Source organism: Monodelphis domestica, chromosome 4 (assembly GCF_027887165.1).
Source record: "Monodelphis domestica isolate mMonDom1 chromosome 4, mMonDom1.pri, whole genome shotgun sequence".
In the NCBI taxonomy this organism is placed as follows: domain Eukaryota; kingdom Metazoa; phylum Chordata; class Mammalia; order Didelphimorphia; family Didelphidae; genus Monodelphis; species Monodelphis domestica.
In genome coordinates, this window is record NC_077230.1 from 439358626 (window position 1) to 439375044 (window position 16419).

Sequence of the window (16419 nt, forward strand, 5' to 3'; positions counted from 1 at the left end):
CTGAAAAAAATTGTGGTATATGTTGATGATGGAATACTATTGTACTCAAAGGAATAATGAACTGGAGGAATCCCATGTGAACTGGAATTACTTCCAGGAATTGATGCAGAGCAAAAGGAGCAGAACCAGGAGAACATTGTATACAGGGACTGATACACTGTGGTACAATCGAATGTAATGACCATTTCTACTAGCAGCAATGCAATTATCAAGAACAATTTTGAGGAGAGATCTTCATGGAGGCATCTGGTGCATAGGGGAGTATCCCAGGAGCCCTGGCCATGCTGGTGAGCCTGAGGAGCATAGGTGATTAGGCTGGATCTCCATTGTAAATCTTGAAATTTCTCAGACTTGTGAATGTTAAAAATTTCCACATTGAGGAATCCTCCATTGGAACAAATTCCCTTCTGGGAAACATTCCCCATTTTGATGTGAGAACTCACCAGGATCAGAAATGGGAGGACCTCTACTCCACCAGTACTTAATACTGTTTTAGGGGAGAAAACTCCTTGCTAAACAATTAAAGTACTTGGACCCATGCTTATAATAAGGCAAGGAGTTCTTTGAGCCAGGCCTGTTTTTAGAATTGATACAATGGGATGCTAGGTACCTAAAAGGGTCGGGTAAGTTTTCTCTTAATGAGATTAGTTGACTCAGCTGTGTTTTCACTGGTTCAGACTTACTGAGGAGATTAGTCGACAACAGCAGCATTTTTTCTGGTTTAGACTTACTGAGGAGATTAGTCGACTTAGCAGGAATTCAGATGGGCAGTCCTTTGGAAAACATCTACAGTGATTGGTAGATGTAAGAACTTAGGGGAGGTGACATAGGAGAAAAACCCCTATGTAAGAAAAAGCAGAATCTCTTGGGAAAAAAATCCTTTTGGAGGATCTCTGATGAGGATCGCTTGGGAAGAATCTCTTGAGAGAGGCTCTGGAGAAGGGAAGCTCTTGGAGGACAATCTCTAAGGAGGTCTCGCTGGAGCTCCTCTGAGGGGACTCTGTCCCTCTGGAGGCTCTGGAGAGAGGCCCTTTGGAACAGTCTCTGGCTGGAAGGCTCTTTAAGGAGGACTCTGGCTGGAACTCTCTCTGGTGAAGTCAGCTGAGATGGAGCTGGCCTGGTGTCACTAGAATCCTTGCTTAGACAGACCTTGTGGTGAATGTTAAAAGACTGACTGACTGATCTCTCTCTCTTAAGATTCAGGTCTAGGCAATGTTGGCTTAAGGCCCTTCATACTTATTTCCTTTTTCTCTCTTTCTCTCTTTTCTTTAATTCCACATTTCTATTAATTTAAATCTCTATAAAACCCAGTTGACTTGGATATTTGAATAATTGGGAATATTTCCCTGGCGACCGCCTTATATTTGATTTAAAAACCAAGACACTGTAGTGAAACATATTTTCTGCAGTCAAATTTACTCACCCTCTCTTATATCTATCCCAATTTATATGTTCCACCATTTTAAATCACTACAGTTTACGACATCACTCTTTTAACTGTTACAGTATAAGGCCTTCAACCATTTAAAATCTAACACCATCAATGGCTGGTAGGGAGCAGGAGAAGAAGATTTAGAGTCTAGCATAAAGACCTCAGAGGAATCTTCAAAAGGGAACAATCTAAAGGAAGAATGAGAAGATTCATACTGGAAAGAAGCTTTATAAATGTAATAACTCCAGGTGGTGCTGTTGGACATGTTTTGGTGGGTGAGAGAAAATAAGAGTGAATTCCTCCATGGGTCCTCTCCTTTGCAGTTTCTGCTAGCCGTGTGTGTGTGTGTGTGTGTGTGTGTGTGTGTGTGTGTGTGTGTGTGTGTGTGATGCCCACTCTCAGACAACGCCTTTTTTCTCCCTTTAGGGAGCCCAGTGCAGGTGACCTCTTTCATCCAGCTCACATATATTAGAATGGGAAAAGTGTGGCCAGGCTTTAAGGGGTGGGGGCAACGGTCTGGCCACCATGTCCAGGGGCTCATCTCTGTTGGGGCTTCCTGACTCTTGTCTGCTCAGGGAAGTCTGGGAATCTCGGGCCAAAGGCCCTCCACAGCCCTGGCTTCCATTTCTCTGTTCTGTCTCAGTAAATACCACGGCTAGGCTGGAAGAGAAGTGTGAGGCTCCCTTGGCTCCCCAGTGCTGTGGCATGGCTCTTGGACCAAGTGGATGCCAGATGTCTGCCATCTGGCTCTTCCCAAGGTTGATGCCATGGAGGAATCAAGGGGAAGAGCTTTCAGTGGGCTTGAAGTCACCTGTAACCTGAGGTTTTCCCACAGGGCCATGTGGTACCTACATGATTCTGTCACGGATGGGCTCCACAGGTCAAATATTAGGAAGCACAAAGCAGCTCTTCTGACTCTAGAGCAGGGTTCCCTGGGCCCGTGTAGGATGGCTCTTTCTCATCCTTCATCCACAGTTCATGGAACCAACAAGATGCTCGGTTGACCGAGTAATCGCAGTAACAACAGTCATGACCTTGTTTCTCTGTCTCCCTCCTTCCTTCCCATCTCTCTCTCTGTCTCCCTGTCTCTGTCTCTGTCTCTGCCCCTTCCTCTCTTCCCCCCCCCAGGACCTCTTTTCATGCCATCCCTTTCAGTCCTTCCTGGTCAGGTCCCATTGTTGGTACCAGAAGGGGATAAGATTCCCGGGTGCTGGATCCCATCAGATATACGTCTGGTTAGTGGTATTCAGCCTACTGATGGCAGGGACCCTGGAACCCATAGAGTAGAAGGACTAGGCTTTTCTCAAGCTAACTTCTCTCTGGAATCTCTGAGGGATCAGGACTCTGGGAACTAGAGCTGCTTTTATTCTTGTCAAGTCAGAGCTCAGGGCACCCAGGAAATTTGGGTTAACAGGGGACAGAGAGCAGGTCCAAGACTGGGAACCAGAGCAGAGGGGCTGGGATCTGAGTGAGAGGGACACAGGACAGCTTAGGAGGGATCTACCAGAGGAGCTAGGGTGAGAAGGATGTGGGGGGAACGAGGTGAGACCTCTTTGGAGGCTTGGGGCATGTCAGCAGTCCAGGGCTGCATGGGAAATGCAGGATGGATCCCACTCATTACTGGCAATGAAAAAGAGGGGTCAGCATTTTCCTTGTTCTAGGAAGGATCTCATTTGATGAGAATGGCAAAGTGAGTCAAGGAAGGAGGAGTATTGAGCTCAGGGAATCCTCTTGAGGTTAGCCAGTTTTTCCATTTCCCAGAAGGGATCTCAAGCTTTGGCTTCCAGACACCCTTTGAAAGCCCCCTCTATTAGCCTGGCTCAGCCCCATGGTAGTCTCAGTGGGGAATGTGACCCTTTGTTCTATGTTGGGGGCTACCCTGAGCTATTAGGTTTGCTCTATACAAGAAGGGAGAGGAGACACCCATGGATACTGGTGAGCCATCCAGAGAGGGAGCTAAATTCTCTTTGATAGGTGCTGTTATCACCTTGGGACAGACAGTCCTCTATTGGCCCAGTGACCCCCTGGAACTTATAATACAAGGTGAAGGGTAGGTAGTTATTCAACTTGCCTTACCCTTAGCCTAGAATTGGGTATTGGGCAGGGGCAGGGGTGGGGAGGAAGAGAGGAGAAAAGGAAATAAGAGAGGAAAGAGAGAGAGAGAGAGAGAGAGAGAGAGAGAGAGAGAGAGAGAGAGAGAGAGAGAGAGAGAGAGAGAGAGAGAGAGAGAGAGAGAGAGAGAGAGAGAGAGAGAGAGAGAGAGAGAGAGAGAGAGAGAGAGAGAGAGAGAGAGAGAGAGAGAGAGAGAGAATATTAGGTGTTTAGTTCTCAGGATACAAAAAAGAAGTTAAAAAGATGGTTCCTCCTTACAGGGAACTAATAGTATAATAGATGAAACAAGGAATAAAGATACTTCTTAGTTTAATCGGCATCATTAACACTTCCTATATCACTTTCTTAAGACTAGACAACCAGTAAAACAAAGAAACCCTGATATAGAGCCTTTGCTTATTTCCAAAAAATTGCTCACAATGAAAATTCAAGAATTGATTTTATGAGTATCTATCTCTAGTATAGATCACAGTCTGTCTCTATATATCTTTTCTGTCTCTCAAATGGGGCATTTGTATCAGTTTCATGATGATGTGTTCAGAACCGATTTTGCTACATTGGCCTATAGTATTTCCTTCTCTGTTACTGTTTTTGGGTTCATGCCTATAATGGATCCATTTCCATTTTTCTTGACATGGCTTGCAACAGTCTAACATGGCTTGGGGGTATCCATTATTCAAGTCATACTGGATGTTTTTTTTCCTGTTTTTACTCAAGGGATGGCATTCTGGGTCCCTAGGGTTGCTGTTATCTCTGTCTTTCCTCTAAAGGAAAACCAGTGGTAGACAGTAAGATTGATTGAGTATATTATTTGGAGCTCAGCCACAGGGGTCCCCAATTCAGAGTAACACAACTCCATGAAGTCCAGCTCTAAGGCTTTGGCTCTTCTTAACATGATCTCTAAAATTAGCTTGACCTAAAAACTGGCCCCATTTTCTATGCTATTCTATCTAGAGGTGAGGTAGGACTGGCTATCCTGCTATGGTAACATCTCATCAGTCAGCTAGGGTACCTGACAAATGAAATCACTTTAGGTAGTTCAAACTGCTCAAATATTCAAACTGCTCAAACTATTATTCCACAAGTTAAATTTTGGCCAACTGAAGTTAATAAAAACAGGAGACAGGTTAACAGCTGACCAGATGTTGCAGGAGGAATAGTTGTGATCCCTCAGCAATAATTAAAAGGAATCAGGGCATTTTCCTCTTCTAGGCAAACATAAAAACTATGAAACATCAAAGGCAAAGTGATACAATAATGATAATTAATAATGTCAAGTCTCCTTGTTCCTGGTAACTCATTCCCAATTTCCACTTAGCACATTTCATCTTGAGTTCCAGCTATCACATATATCACCTGGTCCCTAGAAACATCTTCCCTTGGAAATTATGGAATTGGTCTCCTTTTCTGGTCAGCTCTGAAGGGGGATTAGCAGATCCACTTCCCTGGTTCCAAGTCACTCATAGAATATTGTTAGAATCCATCAGTAATGAGACTAAATACAATTTAGAACAACTTCTTAATTCATTAATGCCCTTATATTTTGTCTTAGAATTAATACTAATTATCAGTTTCAGGCCAGAATGATAGACCACGGGACCAAAGGCCCCCGCCCCCCTTTCCCCAATCTCTACTGAGACCAATAGCATCCCCTTCCCCAGACACCTGCTGCAACTCCAGAACAAAGCAAGTAGTTCCACTTCATAGAGCACTGTTACTGCCCATGCTGTGACCTGATAAATCCATGATGGATTCATATTCTGAAGGACTTTTACTGTCTGTACTAAATTAAGGACTATACAATTATGGGAACCAACTGCCACCTCCCCAAAACAGCCAACGAAACAGATCCCAGATAACCTAATCTCTACACCCCTAACTATCCCAAACCTATAAAAACTGATGTCTCCCCCTGCCCAAATGGGACCCTTTGTTAACTTCTGGCCTTGGGTCTCCCCTCTGTCCTTTCTATGCTTAATAAACCTTGCTGAATTGTCCCACTATGACCTCCTATTCCCTGCTGCATGGGACACCTTTCAGTAGAGCTGACACAGAACAGAAAAGGCTAGGCAACTATGCTAAGTGACTTACCCAGGTTCATACTGCTAAGAAATTTCTAAGGCTAGATTTAATCCCAGGACCTCTTATCTCCAGTCCTGACTCTCTATCCACTGACCCACCCCATTGCCTCCCCACCTCCCCTACCAAATTTCTTTTTCTAGTAACTTCTTCATGTGGTGAAAACAAGCTCAAACCTTCTGGAGCTAATCTTGGCAAAAAAAAAAAAACAACAGATATAAGAACAACAAATTAGGAATTCATAATTCATTGGAAAACTCAGAGATTTTCAGTTGTTACACACTTCTTGTTCTTTCTATCTTTACCCAAATCCTGTATTTGATATGGACAATTCCATCAAGAGGCTGAAAGAAAAACATTTTTCTCTTTTTATTAAATTTCATTTTCCAAATACATGTAGAAACATTTTTGACAGTGATTTTCTGACATTTTGTGATGCACATTCTCTCTCTCCCTCTCTCCCCATCCTCCCTGTGTCAGTAAATAGTCTGATATAAGTTGTACTAGAGATTTCATTCAGTAACTATTTCCATATTGAGTCATGTTGTGACTAAAGACACAAATAACACTTACAATTAAAAACTTATGAATGAAATTCATAATGATGGAAATGAAGGATATTGCACTTTGATCTTCAATCAGATTCTCACAGTTCCTTCTTTGGCTGTGGATAGAGGTTTTAAAAATTATGAGTCCTTTGGGGTTATTTTAGATACTTGTTTCACTGATAATAGTTTAGTCCTTCACAGTTACAATATTTCTATTACTGTTCACATTGTTCTTCTTGTTTTGCTCCCTTCACTTTGCATCACTTCATAGAAGTCTTCCCAGGGTTCTCTGAGTTCATTCTGTTCATCTTTTCTCATGGTGCGTTCACTTTCCTTTATGACCATGTACCACAGCTTTTTCAGCTATTCCCCAATTGATGGACACCCCCTCAATTTCCAATTCTTTGCCACTGGAAAAAGTTGCTAAAATATTTTTGGACAAGTAGGTCCTTTTCTGCTTTCTCTAATCTCTTTGGGATGCAGAGCCCATAGTAATATTGCTAGGTCAAAGGGTATGTATAATTTTATGTACTTTTGGACCTTTTGTTCAATATTGCTTCACAGAATGGTTGTATCACTTCACAGTGATACATAGTGATACCCTTCACATCACCCATACTTCATTAGTGTGCCAATTTTCCCACATCCTCCCCAACATTTATCATTTTCCTTTTTGGTCATATTAGTCACTCTGATAGATGTGAGATGGTGTTTCAAAGTTGTTTTAATTTGCATTTCTTTGATCAATAGTGATTTGGAGCATTTTCTCATATGACTATGGATAGTTTCAATTTCTTCGTCTGAGAACTGCCTGTTCATATCCTTGGACCATTTATCAAATGGGGAATGCTTTATATGCTTATAAATTTGTCTCAGTTCTCTATATAGTTGAGAAATAATGTCAGAGATTCTTGCTATAAATTCCCCTCTCCCATTTGATGTTTCCCTTCTAACTGTGGTTGTGTTGGTTTTGTTTGTATAGAAACTATTTATTTTTAGGTAATAAAAATTATCCATTTCATTTTTTTGTAGCTTTCTCTATGTCTTGTTTGATCATGAGTTACTCCCTTATCCATAAATCTGATAGCTAACTTTTCCATGTTTCGCTAATTTTTTTATAGTATTCCCCTTTTCTTTCTGGATCAAGTATCCATTTTGACTTTATCTTGGTGTACGGTGTGAGTGTCATTATTTTCCAGTTTTCCTGGTAGTTTTTGTTAGATAATTAATTCTTTTCCCAATAGCTTGGATCATTGGGTTTATTGAACACTAGTGTAGAGATGGTTATTATCTACTGTGTGTAGATTACATAACCTATTCCTTTGTTCCTCTACTCTATATCTGAGCCAGTACCAAATTGTTTTGATGATAAACATTTTATATATAGTTTGAAATCTGGTATGACTAGATCTATTTTTATATTTTTCATTAATTCCCTTGATATTCTTGACCTTTTGTTCTCCTATATTAATTTTATTTTTCTAGTTCTAGGAAATACTTATTTGGATAGTTGATTGGCATGTCCCTGAGTAGGTAAATTAATTTAGGCAAGATTGTTTTTTTATTATATTGGTTCATCCTATCCATGAGCAAATTTCCATTTGTTTAGGTCTGACTTGGCATGAAAAGTGTCTTGTAATCGTGTTCATATAGTTTCTGGGTTTGTTTTGGTAACTACAATCTGGTGTATTTATAGTGTCTTCAGTTATTTTAAATGGAATCTCCTTTTCTCTCTCTTGATGGATAAATAGAAATGCTGATGATTTATGTGGGTTTGTTTTGTATTCAGTAACTTTATGGAGGTTGTTGTTTCTATTAATTTTTTGGTTGATTCTTTGGGATTCTCTACCTATATTGTCATATCTTTAGAGAGAGATAATTTTATTTCCTCGTTGCCTATTTGAATTCCTTTACTTTCTTTTTCTGATCTTATTTCTATTAAAAGGGTAGCTAGTATACTATTAAGTAGTAATGATGATACTGGACATCCTTCTTTCATCCCTGATCTTAATCATTAGGGTTCCCATTTGTTTCCATTACAGATCATTTTTGCTGTCAGTTTTCGATAGATACCTGTTATCACTTTAAGGAAAGCTCCTTTTATTCCATTTTCTAATGTTTTTATAAGGAATGGGTGCCGCATTTGTCAAAGGCCTTTTCTGGCCCTTATGAAATAATCCTATGACTTCTGTTGATGTTGTTATTTATAGGATCAATTATGTGCCTCAGTAAAGATTTTTCCTCCATACTTTCAGAGTCATTAGCTGGATTGAGGGAGTTAGTCTGACCCACTTCACTCAGTCATAGGCATCACTGTTAATAAACTTCTCTTGCTCAGTGAAAAGGGATCTTATTTTCTTCCATTTAATTTAATTGCCTCAGTTTCATTCTACCACACCAATCCCTGCTCTCTTCAGTTCCTTGGTGTCCAGAATTGACTCTCTTTCTCTCCTGTTTTCAAAATGTTATTACCCTCATTGGGTAGTATTGGAGGTTAGAATTAACTCCATGGAAGAACAGGGGAATGGACCAAATTTGGCCTCCACATCTCTCAAAGAAACAGAACGCAACCCACTTTGTTTTTTCCTTTCCAAATTTTAGGATTGGTACAAACTGCCTTAGAGACTCTGGCTAAGAGATAGAATGTTGGATCCTGAGCCAGGAAGAACTGGGTTCAAATTTTGCCCTGGATCTTGACTAACTGCAAAATACAAAATATATAACTTAACTACTCTATCTGTAAGATATCTTTATCTATTAAAAACAAAACAAAACACAACAGAACTCCTTGTCTGTAAAAAAAAAAAGGAGGTCAGATCTCATGATACTGTAACTCCCAAATCTAAAAATCTGGGATTTTCAGTTCTGGAAGTGAGGGATAGTAGGCAGGGACAGTCTGCCAATCCCATGGAATGTATTTTCTGGGCATTGCTAAGAAAAGGAACCAACCTAGAATATGTTTCTGGGGGACTTAGGACCAAGAATGCCTCCAGAAAAAGAACTGTGGGAGGGCATCAAAGCACACAATTGTTTGCTTTGGTTTATTTGGCTTCTTATTTGGAGATTGGGTTTCACAGGATTGTTGTTTAACAAAAACGAACAGCAGGGAAGTATATTTTGCATGATAAGACATGAATAACCCAGATGGAACTGCTTGCCAGCCCCAGGAGCAGGGAGGGAAGGGAAAGGAGAGAAGGAGACACGTTGGATCATATAACTTCAGAAATCTTATGTGGAAAGTTGTTATTACATGTAAAAAAATTAAAAATTAAAAATCAGAAAGATGGATAGACCCCTAGATAGATGGAGAGAGAGACAAATGGATGGGGATAATAGAGAGCTTTGCTTGGTACACTGTCTGGCACATAGTATGTGCTCAATAGAGATTTATTATTTGATTAATAGGTGAATGGGCAGATAAGTAATAGACAAATGAATTGATGCATACATGTAGATGAATAAGTGAACAGAGAGGTAGATAACCATAGATTATAAAACTGGAGATTTTGGAACCTTAGACTTCATTCCCCAGAATCCTTGGTATTTCCCAGAATTCCCTGTAATCTGACCTGAGTCTCCATGTTGGCAAGATCACATTTGGTATTTAACTGGCAGCAATGCTTCCCACTCTTCTCTTTCTTTGCAAATGATGTAACAAGTGTAGTGGTAAGCTAAGTGCACGGATTTTAAATGGGCTAATCAGCCATGGGCACACGGTTTTTATTTTGTATTTTCTTTATTCCTTGACTTTATAATGATCCTTAATAAACCTCATAAAATATAATATTTTTAATATTAGAGAAATAATTTAATTTCTACAGTCAATGGCAACCACATGTTGGATAAGAACTTCTCAATTTTTTTTTAGATAGCCTAGATAATTTTTTTAGCCATGTTTCTCCTGCCAAGGCTTTTCACTCCACCCACCCACCCCCACAAAGCTGTTTCTGATTCATCTTAAGCTCATCCTGACCTTTCTGACCAAGATCGCGCACCTGGTCCAGGCCCAGCCCAGCCTCAGGCCCCAGCAATTCTACTCCTGATATCCAGCTTGTTGACCCAGATGACTCATGCAACCCCAGCCCCAGGACCCAGGCTGCTGATAGCTGCCCCTGTGTCTTCAGAATCAGAAACCAACTGGTAAAAACTGAGGTGTTCTTTCCTTAGGCTACAATTAGTCTCCACATGGCTGGGGACCTCAGGAGGGGGGAATGAAGAGAAGGAAGAGACTTTTCCAAACAGAAAATTGATTACATGTATGGCATATTCTATGATAGAGCAGTGTGTTGTTCATTTCAAAGAATAATTTTTGATTGCACTGATCCTTTTACTTATCTTACCTGAGATTCAGGAGAGAAATTCATCTCCCGCCCTCTCAACTCTTTGCCATTTGGGCCTGCCCAATTTGGGATTCCTAAAAACCTGTGTTCTTCCTCTATATGGAGAATTCCACAGTACTGACAAATGGAATCTCAATGGATAAAAAAAGAACTTTAAAGAGACTGGAGCTTATATTTTTAAGAGTTTTCAGATTCCAATGTTTTCTAAAAATCTCTGTATTTTATTGCATTTTGCTAATTGTTTTGTTTAAGATTCAATTTTGTGGGTTTAAGTTCATATATTAATGTATTCAATACTATTCTGTTACACTGAATCATTTTCATGTACTGGATTTTAACTATTGTTATATTTTGTTGCTTTTCCCCTATAACTATACTGAACAAATATTATTTAATAAGCCCATATATAAAAACAGCCTTTTCTATTTTGACTTTGTAAGTTGTCACATAGAGGATGGATGGACTTCATCAAAACTGGTTAAAATTGTATAACAACCTTTGAAAAATGTAATGAGCTAAATGTTTGAAATTGATTTTAAGGGCTCTTTAGACATGATTTTTAGATTTTTTTCAACAACTTTGATCATTTTGCCTGCCTCTAACATGAGGTAAGGTCCATTCTAGTAGCTGAAGTGAAGTACAATTACAATCCCCACCTCCCACATTTATAAAAATGTGAATGGATGGGACGTCACAGGCTCATACCAAAGGAGCTGGGAAGTTGATCCCAAGGGCATGGTACCCATGGATGACTCCCCAAAGGGAGCATCTCTCATTTATAACCCATCAGCTCATTTTACTTGCACCAGAACAATCTAGATTTCTTGATGATGTTCTAGAACCAAATAAGTTTTACTTTATTTAAAACTGTATTTGCCAAAATTGAAATATTGCTACACCTGAAAAACTTGTGGCAAGTATCCATTTTCTTTAAATGTCATACAGCAACCTATGTTAAAAATGATAGTGGGTTTGTTTGATATTTTAATTAACTAGACTATTGTGAATTTGGGGGATTTTGATACTTTTCAATGTGCATTGCATGTTGTACTACTGTTCTTTATAAAAAAAAACTGTTACTTTGTGAAAATCATTTGCTTGTATTCATAGTGGATCATGGCCAGGTATAAAGAGGAAATGGATTTCATTTTTGGTGAAAATCTTGTATTCTATATTTTCTTAGCTGACACAGTGTGTCAATGATTATAAACTATATTTTTCATTTTTAAACCTCTTTTATTTTTATATTCTTCTTGCATGTGCAATATACTAGTTCAGTTTTTTTTTTTACTTTTTCTTTCCTTTTTATATTTGAAGCACGTTACCAGCATTAAGATTTTCTTTAACTTTTTTTTTGATATGTTTAAAATACATTTGCTATAATGTCAATGCATACCCAAAAAGCGTTAGACTATAAAACAATGCCATTAATTGTTTAAAAAAATTATGGGACTTTGCTTAATGATTCTGTCTGATTCCAGGACAAAAGAAAAAAAAAAGAGCAATTCCACAGTGCCCAAGAAGCACAAAGCTAAACTGCACAGTGCTAGTCGAGCACAAGGTCAAAGAGACCAACCAATCCCAATGGGGTTGATGAAAATTTTGAGCCATGACAAGAGGACTTGAACATGTTTGGGGTTTAAGGTTGTGGCTGTATGACATGTGATAAAGGCAGGTCTTCCTTGTTCCACACTCTACCAAGTATCTCAAATTTGGTTCCTACCTGGCTCCTAATCTAGTCCCTTTTCTGTCTTTCTGTAGTCCTGGCTACTGATTGGGTAAATGATTACTTGCTTATATCATTTTAATTGGGCCCTGATTCAAGGACCTGTTTTAGATTTATTTTCCATTACTTAGAGTTTTTACACATAAGACTTTGATAGTCTATATTTCTTCCAGAACTTATTTTTTTTATGTTTTTGATTTCACTTGCCAATTGATTCATATATCTCCTAACTCAACCATACATCCCTGAGTGATCCCTGTGTTTTTCAATCACACTCTTCAGGAGGGAATGTATAAATATTATTATTATTTTAAATTGCAAAGTTTAAATTCCTTTTGAGAGTAATTTTAGGTTAAGAAACATGCTACCTCTCCGAATCCAGAAAGTGAACTATTTGTAGAAGACACCATGAAGATGCCTGCACAGACCACACACTGCACCAGTAGATGCAGAGTGAACTTTTGGATGTGGTGATTTGAACTGTGTTGGATTGAATGCATTTTTTTGTATGTATATTCTCATGCCAAAGGGGACTGCCCCCAACTGGCTTTTTTTCAATGTGCCTAGTAATCACTGGCTTTGTTCTCTCTTCCTCTTATCCTCAAATTATTGTAATTTCATAGCTGGTATGTTTACAAGACCCATCAGAGAGACTAGTCTTTCATGGGTCTCAGGGGGGAATATAAAAATGGAGATTTTGAACCAAAGTCTTCATTCCCCAGAAGTCCTTTGTATTTCCCAGAATTCCCTATAATCTCACCACAATCTCCATGTGGGTGAGATCACAATTGGTATTTAACTGGCAGCAATGCTTCCCACTCTTCCCTTCTCTTTCTTTGCAAATGATGTAACAACTACAGTGTTAAGCTAAGTGAGGGGATTTTAAAAGGGCTAATCAGCCATGGGCACGTGGTTTTTATTTTGTATTCTTCTTTATTCCTTGACTTTATAATGATCCTTAATAAACCTCATAAAATATAATATTTTTATTATTAGAGAAATAATTTTATTTTTACAAGATAGACAACCACCCTGGACAGGGCTAAGAGAGAAAAGCATTTCCACAGCTTTTTAGCCAACCTAGTCTACACTCCCCCCAATCTGGGACGCTTGCTGTGCTCTGTGTTTGGCAGCATCTGTCTTTGCACCAATTCCTACTGAGATGCTCCCCCTTGCCCCCCAACCTCCAGTCAGACTCTCCTCTCAGTTCAGGTCATTCCTTTCCCGATTCCCCAGGACTTCCTCAGGCTTTTACCAGGAAATGAGTTCTCTTGTAGCTTTCTGAGTGCTGAGAGGCTGAGGCAGCCATTGGAAATGCCCATCGAGGAGCTGCTCATGCTGTACTGGAGCTCAGCAGAGGGAGCCATGCTGAACATAAAGATCTGCAGAAAGAGGGTCATTGAACCCCAGGAAGCTCAAGAGATAAGAAGACAGACAGAGACAGAGAACACAGACAGAAGGCACCACAAAGGGCCTTGAAGGACATCCATAGTAAGTGGGTAATACTTGGCTGATTCGGCAAAGAAGACTGAGAAGGAAGGAGCAGAGAGGTAGGACTAGAACTAGAAAGCAATGAGAAGGTCTCAGAACTCCCAGCCCCAAGGAGGAACTGAGGAAAGAGGATCAGGGAAGAAAGGGGGGTCCACAATGACCAAATGCTTCAGAGAGAGCAAACAGCATAAGCAAGGCTCCAGGAATCCTTCCAGTTGGTGTCAGGGAGGACAGCAGCATGGAAGCCCTCACCTGTGGATGTACACAGACACATACTTACCCAGTGACCCAGGAAAGAAAGGACAGGGGCTCCTTGGCTGTCCTCCATGGAAGGAAAAGCTCATGGCAAGGGGAAGAGCTGGGACTTCCATGGTTCAGCCTGTGCTCTGGGGAATGGGGCAGCTGGGGATAAATGGAGGAATAGATTCATCTTCATGATTTTAAATCTGGCCACAGTCTCTTCCTATCTGTGCGATCCTGGGCAAACACTCAGCCCTGCTGACTCAGTTTCCTCATCTGTAAAATGAGCTGAAGAAGGGAATGGCAAACCACTGCAAGAAAACCCCCATGAGGGCTCACACAGAGTTGGACACAAATGACTCAACCAATCCAGGGACTAGAGGAAGTCTTGATTCCATTCAATAAGCTGCACACAGTGGAGCTAGCTGTGGCCCTGAAAGTTCATCAGGCCAGGCCAAAGCATCCCAACCCAGCAGGAGCTGAGTGTGGTTTCACCCTGAACCTGAGGCCCTGCTCACACAGCTCCAACCTATGTGGTCAAGGCTTTCAGTTGGGTTTCCTTCTTTGTCAATTAGGGCTAATAATACTTGCCTGGGCTGTCAGGGGTTGTTGGGAGGGAAGTGGTTTAGGAGCCTTGAAGAGTTGCTCCTGTTTCAGTGATCCTGTCCAGCTGCTCTGGGCCTCTCTGGAACCACCAAGCCTGCTTGTCACTGGGCTGTTATCCCCCTTGGGTGGCTGCAGAGCATCTCCCCCTCCCCCTGCATCTCCCTCCTTCTTCCCTCCAACACCCACCTTCCACCTCCAGCTCTGAGAACCATCATCCACTCAACACTGCTTGTCTCTGGAAAGGGGGCACCAGGGTCTGTCCTCCTCTTCCACTCCGTATCCCAGAGACTTCCCACACCACAGTTCTCTTACCTGAGCACCATTCCCTTCTCTCAGTTGTCCTGGCCATGAGGGGGGCAAGAACAAACTTACCTTTTTCTTTATATCTCCAGAGTTCAAAGTGGTGTTGAGGAAGTAGGAAGAGTCTAAGAGGAGAGGCTGGTGGCCCTGGATAGAGCCCTGACGTCAGGAAGACTCCACGTGGTGACCTCAGACAGTTCCTAGCTGTGTGCCTCTGGGCAAGTCCCTCATCCCTGTGGGCCTCAGTTTCCTCATCTGTAAGATGATCTGGAGAAGGAAATGGCAAACCATTGAATTCCTCCACCTCAAGAACCCTCTCATGTGATAAACAATTTGTAGAGGTTCTGATGAGCAGTATTGTGAGGGCAGAAATGCAAAGAAAGCAGACGTTTGGGTATGTAGATGGGGGATAAGAGAAGGTCACAAAAATGAGCCGAGGCTGTGATCTCCACTGATTGGGAGGGGAGGCTGGTGTACTCCAAAGCAACAAGGAAGTTTGGAAGAAGAGTGGTCTGGGTCTTTGTCTGGAGAAAAGGTCATGATTTCTGCTATGGATAGGGAGAGTTAGAGATATCTAAGGGAGAGCTGATTGGAGGAGTCTGAGGGGAGGATGGGAGAGAGGGTAGGTGTGGACACCTAGATCTGGGGATCATTTAGGCTGAGGTGGTAACTACCTTCCCCTAGAATTTATGTATCTCCTATTGCATTCCAAAATAAAAATGTGACTTTCTTTCCATACTGCACTTTTCTTCTCTTCTCACTTTCAAAGCCACCCATTTTCTTTTGTAACATTATTGATTTATACCTTGCATTTATTTTGAGTTCCTGCAGCAGCCCCCCCCCCTCTCTCCATTGACACGACACCCATCATCCATGTGAGGTCATACAAAACATATTTCTATATTGGTCATGTTGCCAAAAAAGGAATGAAGATAGAGTGAAAAGCAATATGGCTCAGTGTACACTGAGGGTGCATCAGTTCTCTCTCAGAGGTGAAGAGCCTTTTTCTTCATGAGTCCTTGTGATTGTTTTCCATCATTGTAGTCATTGGAGTAGCTAGTGGAAGAGTATGACAAAATTTCATTGACTTTCTACAGGGCTCTCTTGGTTCTCACTTTTTTTCAGCTTATACTTGTCGCCTCAGCCCCTTCATCAGTAAAACAAAACACACAAACCCTCACCATCCATCTTAGAATCAATATCATGGATTGGTTGTGTGGCAGAAGAGTAGGAAGGACAAGGCAATGGGGTGTTAAATCACTGGCCAGGGTTACATAGCTAGGAAATGTCTGAGGTCGGATTTGAACTCGGGACCTGTCACCTCTATGTTTAGCACTCAATCCACTGAGCCACCGAGCTGCTCCTGTTCCTTCATCATTTTTGTGCACAATAATATTCCATTATAATTAAATGCTACAACTTGTTCAGCTAATCCCCAACAGATGGATGTCCCTTCAATTTCCAATGCTTTGCCACCACAAAAAAGCTACTAGAAATATTTTTGTACAAATAGTCCCTTTCCCTTTCCCTTCCATCTCTTTGGGA